The 19,042-nt window shown below is 43.6% G+C and overlaps 2 protein-coding genes across 7 annotated transcripts in view; one reads left to right on the forward strand and one right to left on the reverse strand.

Moving 5' to 3' along the window:
* Positions 1-17,858, reverse strand: part of LOC121283161 (GTPase HRas) — a 68,515-nt gene extending 50,657 nt beyond the window's left edge. Inside the window, exons 1-2 of one of the 3 annotated variants that reach the window (XM_041197341.1) lie at positions 17,594-17,849; positions 15,668-15,776 (exon numbers count right to left, since the gene is read on the reverse strand). The gene's annotated coding sequence lies outside the window, so the exon portion shown is untranslated. Of the gene's footprint in view, positions 1-15,667; positions 15,777-17,593 lie in introns of all 3 variants that reach the window. The other 2 variants (XM_041197340.1, XM_041197342.1) reach the window with 2 other exon arrangements.
* A 512-nt stretch (positions 17,859-18,370) lies between these two features.
* lrrc56 (leucine rich repeat containing 56) overlaps positions 18,371-19,042 on the forward strand; it is a 165,955-nt gene continuing 165,283 nt past the window's right edge. For 3 of the 4 annotated variants that reach the window (XM_041198380.1, XM_041198381.1, XM_041198386.1), the window contains exon 1: positions 18,371-18,435. The gene's annotated coding sequence lies outside the window, so the exon portion shown is untranslated. Of the gene's footprint in view, positions 18,440-19,042 lie in introns of all 4 variants that reach the window. The other variant, XM_041198382.1, reaches the window with a different exon arrangement.

The following is a 19,042-nucleotide window of genomic DNA, read 5'->3' on the forward strand; positions in this document are numbered from 1 at the left end:
TCTCGATCATCAGTAAAGCAATGGAAGGGGTCATCAACAGTGCTATCAAGCAGCACTTGCTTAGCAATAACCTGCTTACCCAGTATGGGTTCCACCAGGGTCACTCAGCTCCTGATTTCATTACAGCCTTGGTTCAAACATGGACAAAAAGAGCTGAACTCCCAAGGCAAGGGTGACTGCCCTTAGCATCAAGGGTGCATTTGACTGAGTGTGGCATCAAAAAGCCCCAGCAAAACTGGAATCAATGGGAATCAGAGGGAAAACTCTCCCTTGGTTGGAGTCATACCTAGCACAAAGGAAGATGGTTGTGGTTGTTGGAGGTCAGTCATCTCAGCTCCAGGACATCACTGCAGGAATTCCTCAGGGTAGTGTCCTCAGCCCAACCATCTTCAGCTGCTTCATCAACAGCCCTCCTTCCATCATAAGGTCAGAAGCGTGGATGTTTGCTGATGATTGCACAATGTTCAGCACCAGTTGCGACTCCTCAGATATTGAAGCAGTCCATGTCCAAGTGCAGCAAGACCTGGACAATATCCAGACTTGGGCTGATAAGTGGCAAGTAACATTCGCACCACACAAGTGTCAGGCAATAACCATCTCCAACAAGAGAGAATCCAACCATTGCCCTTTGATGTTCAAAGGCATTACCATCACTGAATCCCTCACTAACAACATCCTGAGGTTACCATTGACCAGAAATTGAACTGGACTAGCCACATAAATACTGTGGCTTGGAATCCTGCGATGCGTACCTCACCTCCTGGCTCCCCAAAGCCTGTCCATCATCTAGAAGGCACAAGTCAAGAGTGTGATGGAATACTCCCCACTTGCCTGGATGAGTGCAACTCCCACAACACTCAAGTAGCTTGACATCATCCAGGAAAAAGCAACCTGCTTGATTGGCAGCACAACAAACATTCACTCCTTCCACTACTGATGCACAGTAACAGCAGTGTGTACTGTCTACAAGATGCACTGCAGGAGTTCACTGAGGCTCCTTCGATAGCACCTTCCAAACCCACAACCACTACCATCTAGAAGGACAAGGGCAGCAGATAGATGGGAGCACCAACACCTTGGAAGTTCCCCTCCAAAGTCACAAACCATCCTGACCTGGAAATATATCACTGTTTCTTCACTGTTGCTGGATCAAAGTCCTGGAACTCCCTTCCTAACAGCATTGTGGGTGTACCTACACCACATGGACTACAGCGGTTCAAGGCGGCAGCTCACCACCACCTTCTCTCAAGGGCAATTAGGGATGGGCAATAAATGCTAGCCCAGCCAGTGAAGGCCCCATCCTGTGAATGAATAAAAAGCTAAATGGCCTCCTTCTGTCCTTTAAACTTCCATGGTCCCATGCAAAACAGCACACAATAAGTGATTGAGCTGTTCGATGTAAAACTAACCAACAGCCTCTCATTGTAATGGTTTCACAATAGAAAAATTATGTTGCAATTTAGTCTAAATTTCTTTTGAAACAGATTCTTCAATTTTCAGGAATCCCTGCTGAAGGTTGGACGGAGTTAAGATACAATTCAGACATGAACTGATTTGGTGCCAGATCAGGCTTACCCAAATGATCTCCTCCTGTTCCCATGTAGGGTCTACACCCAGAACCTTCATCTCCTGTTGCCTGAAAGATGATATGATCTTGATGTTAATCAACAGGGATGTACCAGGCTTGGAGGCCAGCCCAGGATCGATGAAGTGTTTGATCAAGTTTGTCCTTTCAGCAAATCCTGAGTTTCCAACGGGGACACATACTGAAAGTATCAGAGTAATACAGAAGGAGGCCATTGGGCCCATCAAATCTGTACCGCCTCTTTCGAAGAGGAAACCAGTTAGTCCCACTCCGCCACTCTTTCCCCACATGGCTGCACTTTTTTCTCCATTAAGTATTTATCCTGTTCCCTTTTGAAGGCCGCTGATGGACTATGCTGTCAGGTTGTGCATTCCAAATCCTAATCACTCACTGCGTAAAAAAGCTTTTTCTCATGCTGCCTTTGATTCTACAAACATATAAAATTAGGAGTAGGCCACTTAGCACCTTGAGCCTGCTTCGCCATTTAATTAGATCATGGCTGATCTGATTGTAATTCCATATTCCCACCTACCCCCATAACCTTTCACCTCTTTGCTTTTCAAGAATCTACATCTGCGTTACAAATATTCAAAGACTGCTTCCACCATCTTTTGAGGAAGAGAGTTCCAAAGACTCAAGCATCTAACAGGAAAAATCTCAATCTGTCTTAAATGGGTGGCCCCTTATTTTTAAATAGTGACTCCTAGTTTGAGATTCTCCCACAACAGCAAACATTGTTTCCACATCCAGCCTAGCATGCAGATGCAGCGAGCAACAAGGAAGGCAAATGGCATGTTGGCCTTCATTGTGAGGGGATGCAGGTACAGGAGTAAGGATGTCTTGCAGCAGTTATCTAGAGCCTTGGTGAGACCTCACCTGGAGTATTGTGTACAGTTTTGGTCCCTTTATCTAAGGAAGAATATATTTGCCATTGAGGGAGTGCAATGGAGATTCACCAGATTAATCCCTGGAATGGCAGGATTGTCTTACGAGGAGAGATCGAGGAGACTGGGTCTGTATTCCCTCGAGTTTGGAAGAATGAGGGGTGACCTCATTGAAATTTACAAAAATTCTTACAGGGTGGATGTAGATATGTTTGGCCTGGCTATTGAGCCTAAAACCAGGGGACATGATCTCAGGATAAGGGATAGACCATTTAAGGAGGAGAAATTTCTTCATTCAAAGGGTGGTGAATCTTTGGAATTCTCAACCCCAGTGAGCGTGGAAGCTCAATCATTGAGCATGTTCAAAACAGAAATCGATAGATTTCTGGAGACCAATGACATCAAGGGATATGGAGATAGTGTGGGAAAGTGGCATTGAGGGAGATGATCAGCCATGATCAAATTGAATGGCAAAGCAGGGATGATGGGCCAAATGGCCTACTCCTGTTCCTATGTCCTGTGTTCCTGCCCTTTCAAGGCCCCTCAGGATCTTATATGTTTCAATCAAGTTGCCTCTTACTCTTCTAAACTGCAGCAGTTACAAGCCTAGCCTGTCTAACCTTTCCTCATAAGAGGACCCGCCCATTCCAGGTATTAGTCTAGTAAACCTTCTTTTGTCAATAACCTTTAATTTTGCCTTCTGATCCTTCTGCTGTGGAAGCAGGCAGTCTTTATTTATTCTATCTAAACCATTTGTAATTTTAAATACCTCAAGCAAATCTTGGCATACCTTCTGCTTTAAGAACAATCCTAGCTTCTCCAGTCCAAGTGCCCCTCAATCCCTGGAACCATCCTAATAAATCTCTCATGAAGCCACTCTGAAGCCTCATGTCATAAATCAAATAGCCATTCCAACACAAAGTGTGGTCAACTCATGCTCAACAAACCCCATACCCAACAATACAAGTACGTAGAGGCAAGTGCAGATACTTTTGACAAAGTGCAAAGCAGTTTAACATGCCCACTGACAATCTGGTTCAACAGATAAAACACTATCAAGAGATGCTACAAACTCTCACACTAATGAGAGTGTGGGGGAGGGTGGACAGAAAGGTAGTACAACTTAAAGCTGGTAAAAGTGCCAGCCATCGTTTGGCTGGCAGCACTCTTGCCTCCAAGTCAGAGTGGTGGGTTCAAGTGCTAACTCTGGGCACTTGAGTGCAAAAATCTCCAGTACAGTACTGTCAGAGGTACCACCTTTTGGCTGAGATGTTAAACCAAGGGTCAATCTTCCTTCTTGGTTGGACGTAAAAAGATCCCACAACACTATTTCAAATTAGTGCAGGGGAGTTAGCTCCACCTGTGCTGTGACTAATATATTCCATCAATCAACATCAATAAAACAAATTGTCTGGTCAGTGTCACATTGCTGTTTGTGGGAGTTTGCTCTGCACAAATGGTTGTGTTTCCTCCAATAGTGTTTACACTTCAAAAAGTATTTCACTGCATGTGAAGTGCTTTGGGACATCAGGATTGTGAAAGTCACTACATAAATCCAAGTCTTTTTAAGCTGGTAAGTATTCTAATGGATAACCAGACAGAGTTAAATTTCAGGGCTCCAGAAAAGCTACTCAATAAATTTCTCTCTAGGTCTGGAATATCTTCTTGTTAATTCATGACTCGCAGCTACCATTTCTCCACTTCAATTAAAAATATTAAACCACAAACATCTCTCCGCTTTCACCTCAAGCCCCACACTAAACATTTGTTATTCACATCCCCACATATACCCTTCACCAAGCGACTAGTCACCAGTGGCTGCAAACAGTCAGTCGCGTGTCAAACTGGGCTGATAAAGGTAAGTTCAATTCCAGAACTCTTCCTAAACCTCTCTCTCTCCTTAAAACATACCATTCTCCACCAAGTATTTGGTCACCTGTTCTAATGTCTCCTTATGTTGATCAGTGTCAAATTTGGTTGGATATTCAAGAACCAATTTGGTGCATTAAATAACAGATAAATGCAAGTTGTCATTGTTACCTTTGGGTTTGACTTGAACCAACACCACACCGCATTGATCTCAAACAAGATTTTAAACTAGTTTCAACTGCAAACTTAAATTTACAATACTATTGATGTATCAACAACATTCTGCTACCTATAGCAATGTTGTGGCTGTGTTACTGGATCACTAATCCAGAGAACTCAAGTTCAAATCTCACCATGGTAGTGCGAGAATTTAAATGGAGTCAAAAAAAATCTGGAAATTATAAACTACTGAGTACCCACAGAACTATCAGGCTGTCACAAAAATCTGACTGGGTTCATAAATGTCCTTTTGGGAAAAAAAACTTACCGTCCTCATCTGGTCTGAATTTGTGTGACTCCAATCCCACACCAACATGGTTGATACTTATCTGTCCTGTGACATGAACCAGCAGCACACACTGTTGAGTCAGATCACCACGTAGGAGTTAAATAGAATGCCCACCACTATCAAGAGCATCTGTAGATGGACGATAAACCTGGCCTTGCCAGTGACACACATTCAGAGAAAGAATAAAACAAGACTCATATACCTGAGGCAGTGGTTTGTTTCATCTTTGCACCTTAACAATGATACTGGACTTGGTGCATATTGCATTCACAACATGAACAAAGTGAGTGTTTCTGTTGCCTGTCAGTATGTCTATACATGGTTATTATTGTTATGACTTCTGGACTTTATGAAATGGTTATGATTTAAACGGTCTCATTTGATACAAGGTAAAATTGAGTAGTTTGGAGAGGGGAATACCACTTTCTATGAAGTTTGCCTGAAGACAAACCTATATGTCATACTAAATTTGCTCAGAGACAAGTCCATGTGGCCTGGTTGCCATGGGGACAGTCTCCCAGGTCAAAACTTATTCAAAGTAAGGTGCAAGCTTCAACACCTGGACAAGAAAAAAAAAGAGGCAGCTGTTCTTGCTGCATTCAGAGTCTCAGAACCAGTCAGATTTGGGGAAGAAAACCCAAAACAGGTGCTTCTATGCCAAGCAGGGAAAAAAATAACTGTTTTCGGGTTAACCACAGAGTGCTGATGAGGACAGATTCTCTGCTCGAGGAAATGAAGGATTAAGGAGTCTACAAAGGGTGCCTTACCACTGGAAGTCCATTTGAGTATACTCAGAAAATTGAATGAAGAGCACTGTTTAAAAAGGACACTGGAAAATTCACCCTGGTGGAGCAGAGAGAAGAGTTCTTGTCAACACTGGGAGGGGCTTGAGACTTTGAACTCAAGGCTACACTTCTGCTGAGAGTGCAGTGTAATGTATAAATGTGGAGTGGAGTTTTTTGATTGTGTGTGAAGTAATATTAGTTTAGTGTATTAGTTGCCTATTATATAATGTTGATTTTAGTTGTGTTTGTTATAGAAACTAGGAAATTCATATCTTTTTAAAAATTATTAGTCTCTACAGAGATCATAACATACTCCAGTAAATCTGACTGGCTTTAGGTCAGATAACAACTAGATCACAGTGGTATTTGAAAATCACACCAAATATCCGATCTTAACAACTTGTGTTTATATAACACCTCTAATTTACAACAAACATCCCAAAGAGCTTTGCAGGAGCAGTACCAAACAAAAATTGGCAACAAGCCACATTAGGAGACATTAGGACAGGTGATCAAAAGGTTAGTCAGAGAGGTAGGTTTCAAAGAACATTGAGAGAGGACAGCGGTTTAGGGAGGAAATTCCAGAGCTTAGGTTCCAAGCAGCTGAAGATGGGGCTACCAATGGTTGAATTATTAAAAATCGGGGATGTTTAAGAGGCCAGAACTCGAGGAGTGCAGAAATCTCAGACGGTTGTGGGGCTGGGGGAGGTTATAGAGATAGGGAGAGACGAGGCCATGGGGAAATTTGAGAATTAGGATGAGAATTTTAAAAATCAAGATAATGCAGGACTGTGAGCCTCCCAATGTCAGCGAGCACAGGGGGTGATGGGTGAACAGGATTTAATGAGAGTTATGACGCGAGTTTTGGAAGACCTCAAAAACTTATGGAAGGTAGAAGACAGAACCTCAATGAGACCACATTTACAGCACAGAGTTCTGGTCTCCATATTATACATATTTAACTAATCTCTGCGCAATTAAGTATAGCCTGAATTCTTTATTGGATTGTGAGAGACTCTTATATTTATAATGTACAATAAATAAAAACAGAAAATGCTAGAAAAACTCAGCTGGTTTGGTAGTACCTGGAGAGAGGGACAAAGTCATCATTTCAGGTCAATGACCTTTTAGAAAATCTTATATTTGTGTCTTCATACCCACTCTAAATGGGAGGGCCTGATGGTGCAGTGGGTGGTGACTCTGCCTCTGACACAGAAGCTCAGGACTTGATGGGCAAGGAAGTTATGCACATAATGCGGCCAAGCAGATTGAATGTCGACCTGCGAATCCATCCTCTACAATGCAGTAAGAGGAGAGATTCCTGGTCAGCTGTGATGGAAAGAAATTTGGAGCCTCGACCATCATTATCCATAGCTCCAGACAACATGCATGTAAAATGTGCATGTTGCCACAGCAACTCAGACTCAGTGAAGCTGTAACACACCACACCACTCTCTCGAAACCTTCTTGCCCCTTCATTCCTGGTTATATAATCTCACCTCCCTCCCACCCTTTCACAGGTCTTCTGATTTTGTTCTTTCTGCCCCTCCCACTTTCCCTGTATTTGTTTAACACCTGTTACATGTTTAACTTCTTCCAGTTCTGATCAAAATGTCACCAAGCTGAATCGTCAACTTCTGTTTCTCACTCCATAGATGCTGCCTGACCTGCTGAATGTTTCCAGAATGTTGGTTTTTTTAAATTTCAGATTTATGGCCCTTAATTTTGGGCTCCTCCACAAGTCGCTTGTTCATCCTTCGAAGTGAGATGATCATGTTCACCATCTGGGGTGTTTGGTAGATTTCAGCTGGGTACGTAGGTGACTGCTGAGGTAAATTTGCACCAGGAAAGTTCTGCTGCAAATAAAACAGGATGCTGTACCACAGACGATTAAGTTTTGGATAAGTTGCTGGTTTGCGATTTCCTCTCCTTGCGTTTTCTCTCTGCCTCTATTAGGTGCTTGCTTTCAAAGCAGGCCACACCATTTTTTAAAAATTTGGTTGTGCTGGGTGCAGCGATCCTGGGTGAGCATCTCCCAGAGCTCAAAGTCTATATCAAAACTCCCAAGTGAAACTTTCAGAGTGCCCTTGTAGCATCTCCTTTGACCACCATGAGAGCGCACGCCAGACTCGAGCTCTCCATATAAAACTCACTTTAAGAAGCAAGTTTCAAGCATTCTGGCTAGTTGACCAGTTGTGATCTTCTCAATAGGTGTGGATCCTTGGTATGCCATCTCGGGTGAGCATCTCAGCATCCAGTATTTTGCCCTCCCATCTGATCTTCAGAAGCTTCCGAAGGCAGCTCAAGTGAAAAGTGGCTGAGATTCTTGGCATGATGCTAGTACACAGTCCAACTCTCCCATCCGTAGAGCAACGTGGGCAGTACTATTGCTCTACAGACTTCCAGTTTGATAGACAAGACTTACTCCTCAGTTCCCATACTGATTTTCAAATTCCGCTAAAAACTACACTTGCATGTGTCTAGTTGTCAACATAGAGCGCTTGAGAGCTGCGCTGCTGAAATAAGTGGACTTATCCACTGTGACAGGTTCCGGTCATGGACTGGGCCTGGACTCGAGATAGGCTTTCCTGGAGTAGGCTGGTACATTACTACAGTATTCTTCGTGCTGATTGTAAGGCCAATGTTGTTGCACGTATTGGAGACATGTCCCTGCTACAATGCCGATGACTGACTGTCCAGCTCACAGTCAAACAGGAAATTGCGATGCATATCATTGGAGATTTTGGTCTTTGCCAGAAGTCACCAGAGATCGAGTAGCTTCCTGTCCATGTGATATCCGATTTCAACGATTTCATGATGACTTTCCTGGCACAGAACATGGCAGAGAGAAAAATGAAGAGGCCAGTACTAGCATGCAGCCCTGTTTAATTCCATTAGTGACCAGGAATGGGTTAGAAGACAGACTATCATCCAGGATATGCATGAACATGTCGTCATGGGACCATTGTGGTGAATTACTCAGGACAGCCTAAATTCTCTATTTTCTCCATCATCTTCCAAAGGCCCTCATAGCTGATTGTGTAAAAAAGCCTTTTTGTCAGGTCAGACAAACATAATATAGAGATCCATGTCATATTTTCGGTAATCCTCCTGGAGTTGTCTAACTGTAAACATACCAGTCAGTGGCTCTTCAATCTTTTCTGAAATCGCACCAACTATCAGGCAGCAGATCCTGGTCAAGATGTTGCACTAAGCAGTTCAGAAGGATTCTGACGAACATTTTGCTGGTGATGGATAGGAATGAGATTCCCCTCTGATTGTCACAAGATTGGCAAGTTCCTTTCCACTTGTACAAATGTGCAATGGAGGCACCTTTGTATTCTTGCTGGATAGCTCCTGGATAGCTCCTTGCAGCCAGACTGAAAGAGCTCTGAGCTTCTTGACTAGACACATTGACGCCTGGTCGTGTAGACCTCAGCATCATGTTGATTGCTTCTTCATTGATGGATGAAGGCTGGTTGAGGATGTGGTTAAAGTGCGCTTCCCATCTTTCTAGAATTATGGGCTTTTACTCTGAGCAATTTTGACCCATCGACACAGAGAATTGAGGATGAACCAGTAGACTGGGACCCCTAGACAAATTTCAGAGAATCTCTCCCAGTCTTTGCGGGTTGCGTATGACTGAGGTTTGTCTGTTTTTTTGATTCAGCCAAGTATCTCTGAGCTTGCATTGAACAGTGCTGTGAATGTTTCTGTAGGCATCCTGCTAGGATAGTAATGAATTGTTAAGGTAAATCCTGTAATGGAGATATTTTTCCTCCAGTAAAACACTGAACCAACCTTGATGCTTACAAGAGGTAGGGCCAATCCCTCTAGAGTCGTGGAGTACACTATATCCTATACTGGCCAATTATTCTCAAATGCATTGATTGTCCATTTTTGCTCTTCAGAGGTGAGATTCCTTTAGGTCTGTCTGTTCAGAGTTTTGAGACATTGAGATGCATTTGGACCTTGACTTCCACAGGGCATCTAGGGGATAGATCTCGATGTTTGGCTTTGAAATGATAAGACAGTGGTCAGTCCAGCAGTCAGTGCCACAGATGGATTTTTGTTACATGCACATCTGCCTAGTGATAATATGGAGATGCCAATGCATAGAACAGGAGAGCATCCAAGACGTCTTGTTGTGATTAGGGAGGTGGAAACTGTTAGTGATCAAGAGCTCATGCTTAGTACACATCTTCTGCATGGGGAGGCCATTGCTGTTACAATTGCCAACCCCCTTCCCCTGCCCTAAATGACCTCTTCTCACACCTGCTGATCTGTATCAACTCTTGTGAAGTTATCGAGAATGATTAGTAGCAATCAAGGAGTTGAGGTCAGAGAGTTTATGGTTAGTCATGGTAGGGGTGTACACACTGACGCACGGTGGGTTTAAACACCAGACGATCATTGTACACCCTTGGGAAATCAGCTTGATGAGATGGTTCATGACAGCAAAGCCTACATTAGTTTTGCAGTTTTTTTCCCCCCATGGCTGTTCCAAAAGAATGTGTAACTCTTTCGAGTACAAACATGTTTCCATCTGTTTTAGATGAAGTTACATTGTTTCATAGTTTGCCATTGTGAGATTTGAACTCTTGATCTTGGGGTTGCAAGCCCAGTACCATAACCACTTGGCTATTTAGGCCAAGCCCCAAAAAAATGTGTAACTCTTTTGAGTACAAACCCATTTCCATCTGTTTCAGATGAAGTTATATTGTTTCATAGTTTGCCATTGTGAGATTTGAACTCTTGAAGTTGGGGTTACAAACCCAGTACCATAACCACTTGGCTATTTAGGCCAAGCCTAAAGATGCTGTAATTCTTTCGAGTACAAACCCGTTTCCATCTGTTTCAGATGAAGTTACGTTGTTTCATAGTTTGCCATTGTGAGATTTGAATTCTTGATCTTGGGGTTACAAGCCCAGTACCATAACCACTTGGCTATTTAGGCCAAGCCCCAAAAGAATGTGTAACATGCACTGATTTCCTGGAGCTGATTATCCTCAGGTAGATGAATCTCACTGGAGGGTGGCGATCTGGGCATTGTTCCTGCCAGCTTCTACCAAAAAGAACAGTTCTTCTCTCATGTCTCTCAGTTATGGCATTGCCCATGAGGGTGCACATGTTCCATGTGCCAGTGGAGCCTGGTGTCACCTTTACTTTCTTTTTTGAGATTGAATTACAACCATGTTGAAGGGCTCCTGTCAGCTGCAGCCTGCTGACCGGGGTGGTGAAGCAATGTTTAGGGCACCTTCTCTCACCCATTCCTCATACTAGGGAGGTGAACAATGTGGTCCTAAAAAAGCTGCTCAGTTGCTCAGGGGGCTGTAGAGTTCCACTCCTGCTTCCTTCCAGAGAAAAACAACCCATGGCCTGAGCCGCCCGTGTGCAGTTTTGCGGATACAGCTCCCAGTGAGTCCACACCTGTCGCTTGCCCATCGCCACAGGGCTTATGGCAGATAGATGACAGATGATAGAAAGATGATGAACATGACTTGTGCATGATTGGATTATAGGGAGGGAGAGTCACACATTGTCAGACTCGCCCTCACCCTGACCTAATTTGGTCCAGTAGCAAAACAAGTCGAGACAGCTGGAAATAGATCCGGATACAGTGGGTGACCAAGACTTCTTCTGTGTCTGGTCGAACTCTATGAATTCTCTATGTTGCTGACCTGCCTTCAAGACAGTTGGATCTTAGATTGGTCTCATCTGCCCAGTCAACTGGAATCAGTATGCGTATGCCTGGGTAGACAAATCCATAAGTTGCCAAGGATAGGAGACACGATAGCTCCCCTGGTTTGACCTGCCCATTGAAGCAGTATACTCGGGTGTGGCCTCTGTCACATGCTAACAACTCCTTGAAGCCAGTGGTGAGAGCTGTGCGAAGGTGAGGATCACTCCAAGATGTGCCACCCCAAAGAGTGCGGCAAGCTTGTCAGTGAGAGTGCGACCCCTTCCTTACACCCCAGTACTCAGAAAAGACATTTCAACTTGCCGAGTCTATCTTATTAAACTCTATCAGGCCACTCCTCAGCCTTCTCTTTTCAGAGAGGAAAAAAAAAAGCCCCAGCCTCTGGAGCCTTTCCTGATAGTTACAACCTGTCATCATGTCAGTAAATCTTTTTTCCACCTTCTCTAATGCTCTTCCATATCCCATTCATAACATGGGGACCAAAACTATTCACATTACCTCGAATGTGATCTAAGCAACTCATACAAGTTTAACATTACTTCGCTATTTTTCAATTCTACCCTTCTGGAAATTAACCCTAGTGCTTGGTTTGCACATTTTAACATTCTACTGTAGTCGTGCAAATTTACACCTACATTTTACTGTTGTTGGTATTTTTCATCTCTGCATCACGATTTGAAGTCCTAAATGCTGTACGGTTATCTGATAAACAGATTACTACAGTGCCCATGTGTCACTCGAGGAAATCGATATGGCCTCTTTGTGAACCGAATTAAATTTCATCAGCAAAGGAATAACAGTTCTGGCTCATTACATCATCTCTCAGCCAAGCCCAATTTCATAATTTCAACATCTGTTTCACACTAAGCCAGAAGGCCCTATTGGTTACTGGCCAACAGAGCAAAAGAGGCTCAAACCTGCACTGCAGTGGATGCCGACAATTCATTAAACACAAATGCTTTGACCATTTATCTTTTTTAAAATGACGAGTTTCAAGGATGCGGAGACACACAGCATCTCCGCGATGGGCTTGAGTAATTATCACCATTGTTTCCAATGCAACAATGATGGGGTGCGCTTTTCAAAACATGTCTACTAAAAACACCAACTGCACCATTAGTATCCTTCATAAATGTATCTCATGCCCTGAGATAGCATTGTGAGTGATCTTAAAAACCTCATCCTGGTTTTCAAATCCCTCTGTGGCCTCACCTGTCCTCATCTCTAACCTCCTCCTGTCATACAACCCTCTGAGATCTTCACACTCCTCTAATTCTGGCCTTTTGAACATCCTCGAATTTAACTGCTCCAACATTGGCGGCTATGCCTTCAGCTGCATAGCCCCTAAGCTCTGGAATTCCCCCCCCAACCCTCTTTACACTTCTCTTCCCCCCTTTAACACGCTCCTTAAAATCCATCTACTTTTTCAAGCTTTTGGCCACCTGTCCTAATATCTCATGTGGTTCGGTGTCAAATCTTGTTTGATAATGCTTTTGTGAATCACCTTGGGACGTTTCACTATATAAATAAATCCCTGTATAAATGCAAGTTGTAGAAATCACTGATGGCCATGAAGGGACCAATTTAGGGTGCACAAAAGCACCCTCCTCCACATGCCTCCTGCCCAACCCCCAACCAGGGGTGTATTAGCTTTAGTGTGCTTGCACTAACACACCTAAATCACATCAAACCTTTGAGAACTGATGACTCTTCCATTTGTTAAGGAACTTTCTGTGAGCTATACAGTCCTCATTCTGCACTGAGTTAACAGGTCAGTGACACTGTCAGTTGCCCTCTGAGGCCTGGACTAGGGGGAAAAGAAGGAAGTTTTTAAAATGTGGTCATTTATGATTTCTATCTGGTGACCAATAAATAACGCACATGTAGACAACAGTCAAAGACAGGATCAAGACTCGTGATCTAACAGGGCGACGCAGTAACTGTGATCTCACCTTTGACTTAATCCCTTGATCTGTGCAGGCTTTAAATTTGAACTCCTAGATTTCCCTATTCGTCCACATCCTTCACCTTCCCATTGTGTATCCTCCTATTCTTGATTTACCAAGCAAAATCTATTACCACACACTTAATCGCATTAAAAATTGTATATCACTTATTTCTAACCCATTTCTTCCTGATATTTCTTTCAAAAACAGTCTTCGTACTTTGCCTTGTTTTACTTTGGTTGATAGCGGATTTAGAAAATTTTCCTTTACCCGTTCAAACCAGCAATCTGTACAAATAAAAAAGGTTGGCCCAGCATTGACCACTTACAAACCACCTCTTCAATGTAAGCAATGCCATTAACTCAAACTCCTTCCCATTGGTCAACCAAGTTTCTGCCCATGCCACATTTTCTTAGACTATACCTCGGAAGTTATCTACCAAACCATGTAAGACATTATTGGATGCTTTTCTACCTAATATATTTGTTACATTACATAGGAATACAAGGACAGATGCAAGCCATTCAGCCGCCAGCCTGTTCTGCCCTTCAATAGATCGTGGCTGATCTGTGTCTCAATTTCACCTACTTGCCTTCGTTACACAGTCCTTAATTCCCTTGTCTAACATTCATTTATGCAATAAGATCTAATATATTAAACGCTTGCACTAAACAATTTTGATCAAAGACCTGGTCAAAATTTTCAGGAGAAACAAAAAACAGGTTTATAATATAGTGTTGCCCAATTGTGCGTGAGCAGGTTCTGCAGATAATATGTAACTGGAACTTCATTTCCACACAAACCAAATCTAGTTTAATGCAATTTCCTCACAATGTATCACCAGACCACAGTTAATAAGCTTTTTCTTCCTGACTTGGCCAAAATGGTCTCACCATAGCTCTAGAATTCCATCTTGTTCACAACAATTGTTATTGTCCGTCATCACTCTACTCCACACAGTAGGTTTCTTTTTGCATTGGCTCCTAGTCTGGCAATGTCTCAACATTAAAATGTTCATCCTTGTTTTCTAATCTCTCACCCTTACCTATCTCTGTAATCTCGTCCTGCTCACTACACTCAGATAACTGTGCTCCTTCAATTCCAACACTTTGCACATCTCTGATTTCCACTGCTCCAATGGTCATGCCTTTAACTGCCTGGGCCCTAAACTCTAAAAATTTCTTCTCTAAGCCTCTCAACAACAAATTAATATTGCTCCTTTAACATAAAAAATTATCCAAAAGATGTTTCATAGGAGCATTATAAAACAAAGCACAACACCAAGCCACATAGAGAGATATGGCCAAGCTTTTGGTCATAAGAGTATTTAAAGGTGGAATGTGAGAATGAAGCAGGGAGGGAATTCCAGAGCTTGGGACCTAGGCAACTGAAGTAATGGCCACCAATGTCCGAGCAATTATAATTGGGAATGCTCTAGAGACCACAATTAGAGGAACGCACATACCTCAGGATTCTGGGCTGGAGGAGATAGGGAAGGACAAGGCCATAGAGGGATTTGAAAAGGAGGATGAGAATTTTAAAAATTAAGATGTTGCTTGGCCTGGAGCCAATATAGGTCAGCGAGTCTTGGGTTATAGGGGAACAGGGCTTGCTGGGAGTTAAGGCACAACAGCTGAATTTTGGATGACCTCAAGTTTATGGAGAGTAGAATGTATGAGATAAGCCATGAGTGAATTGGAATGGTCAAGTCTAGAGGTACCAAAGGCATGAATGAGAGTTCCAACAGTAGATGGGCTGAGATGAGGGTGAAGCCGAGCAGTGTTATAGAGTTTGAGAGAAATAGACAGTCTGAGTGTGGCACAAATGAGGTAAGAAGCTCATCTCAGGGTCAATTGTGAAACCATGCTTTCAAACAGATTTGTTTAATCTCAGATTGTTGCCAGAGAGAGGGATGGAATCGGTTATTAGGGAACAAAGTTTGGAGTGGGGACTGAATACAATGGCTTCAGTCTTCCCAATATTTAATTGGAGGAAGTTTCTGTCCATCCTATGTTGGATGTTGGATAAGCAGGTTGATAATTTAGTAGCAATAGAGAAGTCAAGAGAGGTGGTGGTGAGGTAGAGCTGGGTGTTGTTATCATACATGTGAAAACTAATGTTGTGCCTTCAGATGATGTCACCCAGGGGCAGCATAGAGATGAGAAATAGGTGGGGACCAAGGATTGATCCTTGAGGGTCAGGGGTAACAGTGCAGGAGCAGGAGGAGAAGACATTGCAAGTGATTCCCTGGCTATGGCTAGATAGAGAAGAATGGAATCAGGCAAGAGCAGTCGCTTGACAACAGCAGAGGGGCATTGGAGGAAGATGGTATGGTTAACCATATCAAAGGTTGCAGGCAGGTCAAGAAGGACGAGGAGGGAAGGTTTACCTTTATCACAATCACATATAGGATGTATGTCTTTTGTGGCTTTGATAAGAGCTGTTTCGACACTGTGGCAGGGGCAGAAACCTGATTGGAGGATTCAAACATGGGAGCTCTGGAAAGATGAGAACAGATTAGGGAGCTGACATCACATTCAAGGTCTTGAAAGACTCTCCGCCTTGAAGACGCTCCTTAAAATTTACCGCTTTGACCATCCATCCTAATGTGGCCTGTTGCTAAATTTTGATTGATAATGTTCCTGTGAAGGGCCTTGGGATGTTTTACTAAGTTAAAGATCTATATTAATAAAAGCTGTGGTTGTTGCTGGGAAGCGAGTTCCACCCACTGATTATGAGCTCCACGTGTTGCCTGGGTAAAGGCACTGCTGCTTAATCCAGGCAGTATGATCAAGTATGTACCAGACTGCATGGAACCCACAGCTCTAAATGCACAATGTGCTTCATGTTTCAGATACATATGTATCTATCAGTTCCTTGCAAAATCCCTGGCTGGGCAAGTGCACAGTTGTCTCATGTGATTAACCCTGCCCGACTCTGACAGCTACCAGTCACCTTTGGTAGTCCATCCATCTAATCCATCTGACCACACCCTAAAACTGACAGCTGCCAATCACTCAGCTAGTGGTGTTATCCACACAGCCTGACCTGTCTGCTGAAATGTTTTGATTCGAGATTTCCCGTGAGACATTGGGAAAAGTTTCTAGGCTGAAAAAAAATCACACTTGTGGGGCAAAAAGAAAATACGATGAACAGTGACAAATGGTAAACAAATCCCAGAAACGCATCAATACATCTGTGAAATACACAGGTTCTCTCATCGGGATGCACTGTTGTGCCCTTACCAGCAAAACAACCAAACGGAATCAAATAAAGACTAAGCATGAATGCGGACATGGCAATGGGAAGCTAGGGATGGCCAGTGTAAAGGAGGCTTTGATGAGCCTCCACTGGATAACAGTGTCAGCTGGAGAGATGCAGCAATTCCACACAAATGATACAGTTTCATCGCAGCTGAGACGCGCGGTCTCTCTCTGTCTCTCTCCCTCTCTCCCTGCCCTTTAAATCAGTTGCTGCAGCCTCACTGACTCAATCCACGGGAGCCGATCCACAAACACCAACCCCAACTACATTTTACCAAAGCGTAACGAAAGGGCGAGAAATGAAAATTAACGATGATGAAACAGTTAAGTCACGTTTTTATAACTAGTGCGCCTTTTCGTGACAACATATACAAAAAGGCACCTACCCAATCGTTCAGAGACATGACAGATTGGAACCATCGCATTCTACACGTTATTGAAATAGAGCAGAAACATTGTGGATGCTATGAAACTAAAAAACAGATAACGGTGGAAACGCTCATCACGTCAGGCAGTTCGTGTGGAGAGGAATCAGTTGGGATGCTGCCTGCCTGACCAGCTGAGTATTTCCAGCATTTTCAGTTTTTAATTCCTCATTTCAATTTTGGTCCGATTTAAGTGAGCAGCTCCACTCTCCAGTTTGCAGCTCAATGAGTTTGGCCAGCGATTTCCCCACAATTGACCCAAAATCATTTTCTCGTAAGCAGAACTGGATCGTGTCTCTCCAGCATTTAATAAACAGAAATATTACAGTGATAAAGCCACTCATTTTTGCAACTTTCTTTTCATCGGAGAAAATTTGTTATTTAAAACGCTTTTTTAAAAAAAAGCACATTGCTGGGCGATTTAACAAATGCAACATAATAAATGTTATTTAAATACCTTACAGCACATTCATAAATACACTGCAAACATAAATACATTGCAAACATAAATACATTGCAAACGGATTTCCATGCATTGAATATTTGCAAAGAATTGCTACTTAGACGCTAGTGTAATGGTTTTATTTTTCAGCAGCTGGGGCGTTACCCGGTGCTGTCTTGACTTACCAGAAACTGCAATAAGGAAGAAGAAAAAGCCGCAATCAGTAGCAGATAAAGAAATAATACATAACAATGTTGGGCAAAGTCTGATTGCCTGGCTTACTAATTTTTAAAATTGCAGCAGGAAGTAGATGCTGCTGTTTTTTTTTAAAGCATTAATGACAATCAATGGCGCTCGCTCTTTCCCTCTGTGTCTGTATCTGGCTCCCACTTTCAAAAGTTCCTGCAATTTCAGCTAGCGCAGTTCCCAGCGCTGCGCACGCAACACAAAGTAAAGTTACGCGGACCCGCACAACCCGCCCACACTGCCTCAACCTAACTTGATTGCGCTCTTCTCATGGGTTGCACGATGCCAAACGACACCGCCCAGATGTCCACCTATTCGGATTCTGATTGGTTGTCAAACCCGTCCATCATCTATTTAAATAATTAAACGGTTGGGGGCGGTACTAAAAGTTGACTGGTTTTAGTGATCTTTTCCTAACATGTATTGACAAATGAGTGAACATTATAAAAAGTTTTTGTGTAAAAAATTATAAGCTAAGCGCCTCGTTCTTATGTGTCCGTTTATTAGCTGTTTGATTCAACTAAGGGAAACAGGCGCGCGTGAAGAACTTACTTTTCAATCGAGCGTGCGCAGTCGCGGGTTGGAGGGTAGCCTCTCGCAATGCACAAACGGGATTGTAGTTTTACCGCTGGTGTCTCAGGTGCAGCCAGTGGCGCGGAGAACTACAATCCCCAGCAGGCGCCGCGCTTTCCCTCCCGTGTAGTGGTAGCCAGGCCGTTGCTAAGGAGAGCAAGTGGGAGCCGGACAGCGCTGAGGGTGGTGGCATGCAGCTGGTTAGCGAGTGAGTAAGTGGTGGCTACGGCTGCGGAATGTGCAGTTTGTGTTGGGGTTGCAGTTGAGGATTTTATTACCGCACAGGCTCGGGGCCTCTCCGTTGCTAGGGAACAAAGTAAAGCACCCTGTAGCCAGGCTTGGGACAACAACAACAACAACTTGTACACAACAGAACGCAGTAAAATCTTCCAAGGTGCTTCAGGCGAGCGTTATCAAACAAAATTTAACATCGACCCATATAAGGAAATATTGGGACAGGTGGCTAAAAGCTTAACCAAAGAGGTTGGGTTGAAGAAGTGTCTAAAAGGAGGTGAGAGTTGAGAAGTTTAGGGATAGATTTCCAGAGCATTGTCAAAAGTGTTGTACCCGGGGGGGGGGGGGGAGAGAGAGAAGGGGGGGGGGGGGGGAGAGAGAAGGGGGGGGGGGGGGGGGGGGGGGGGGAGAGAAGGGGGGGGGGGGGAGAGAGAGAGAGAGAGAAGGGGGAGGGGGGGAGAGAGAGAGAGAAGGGGGAGGGGGGGAGAGAGAGAGAGAGAAGGGGGAGGGGGGGAGAGAGAGAGAGAGAGAGAAGGGGGAAGGGGGGGAGAGAGAGAGAGAGAGAAGGGGGGGGAGGGGGG

This window comes from Carcharodon carcharias, chromosome 10 (genome assembly GCF_017639515.1).
Source record: "Carcharodon carcharias isolate sCarCar2 chromosome 10, sCarCar2.pri, whole genome shotgun sequence".
Classification (NCBI taxonomy): Eukaryota; Metazoa; Chordata; class Chondrichthyes; order Lamniformes; family Lamnidae; genus Carcharodon; species Carcharodon carcharias.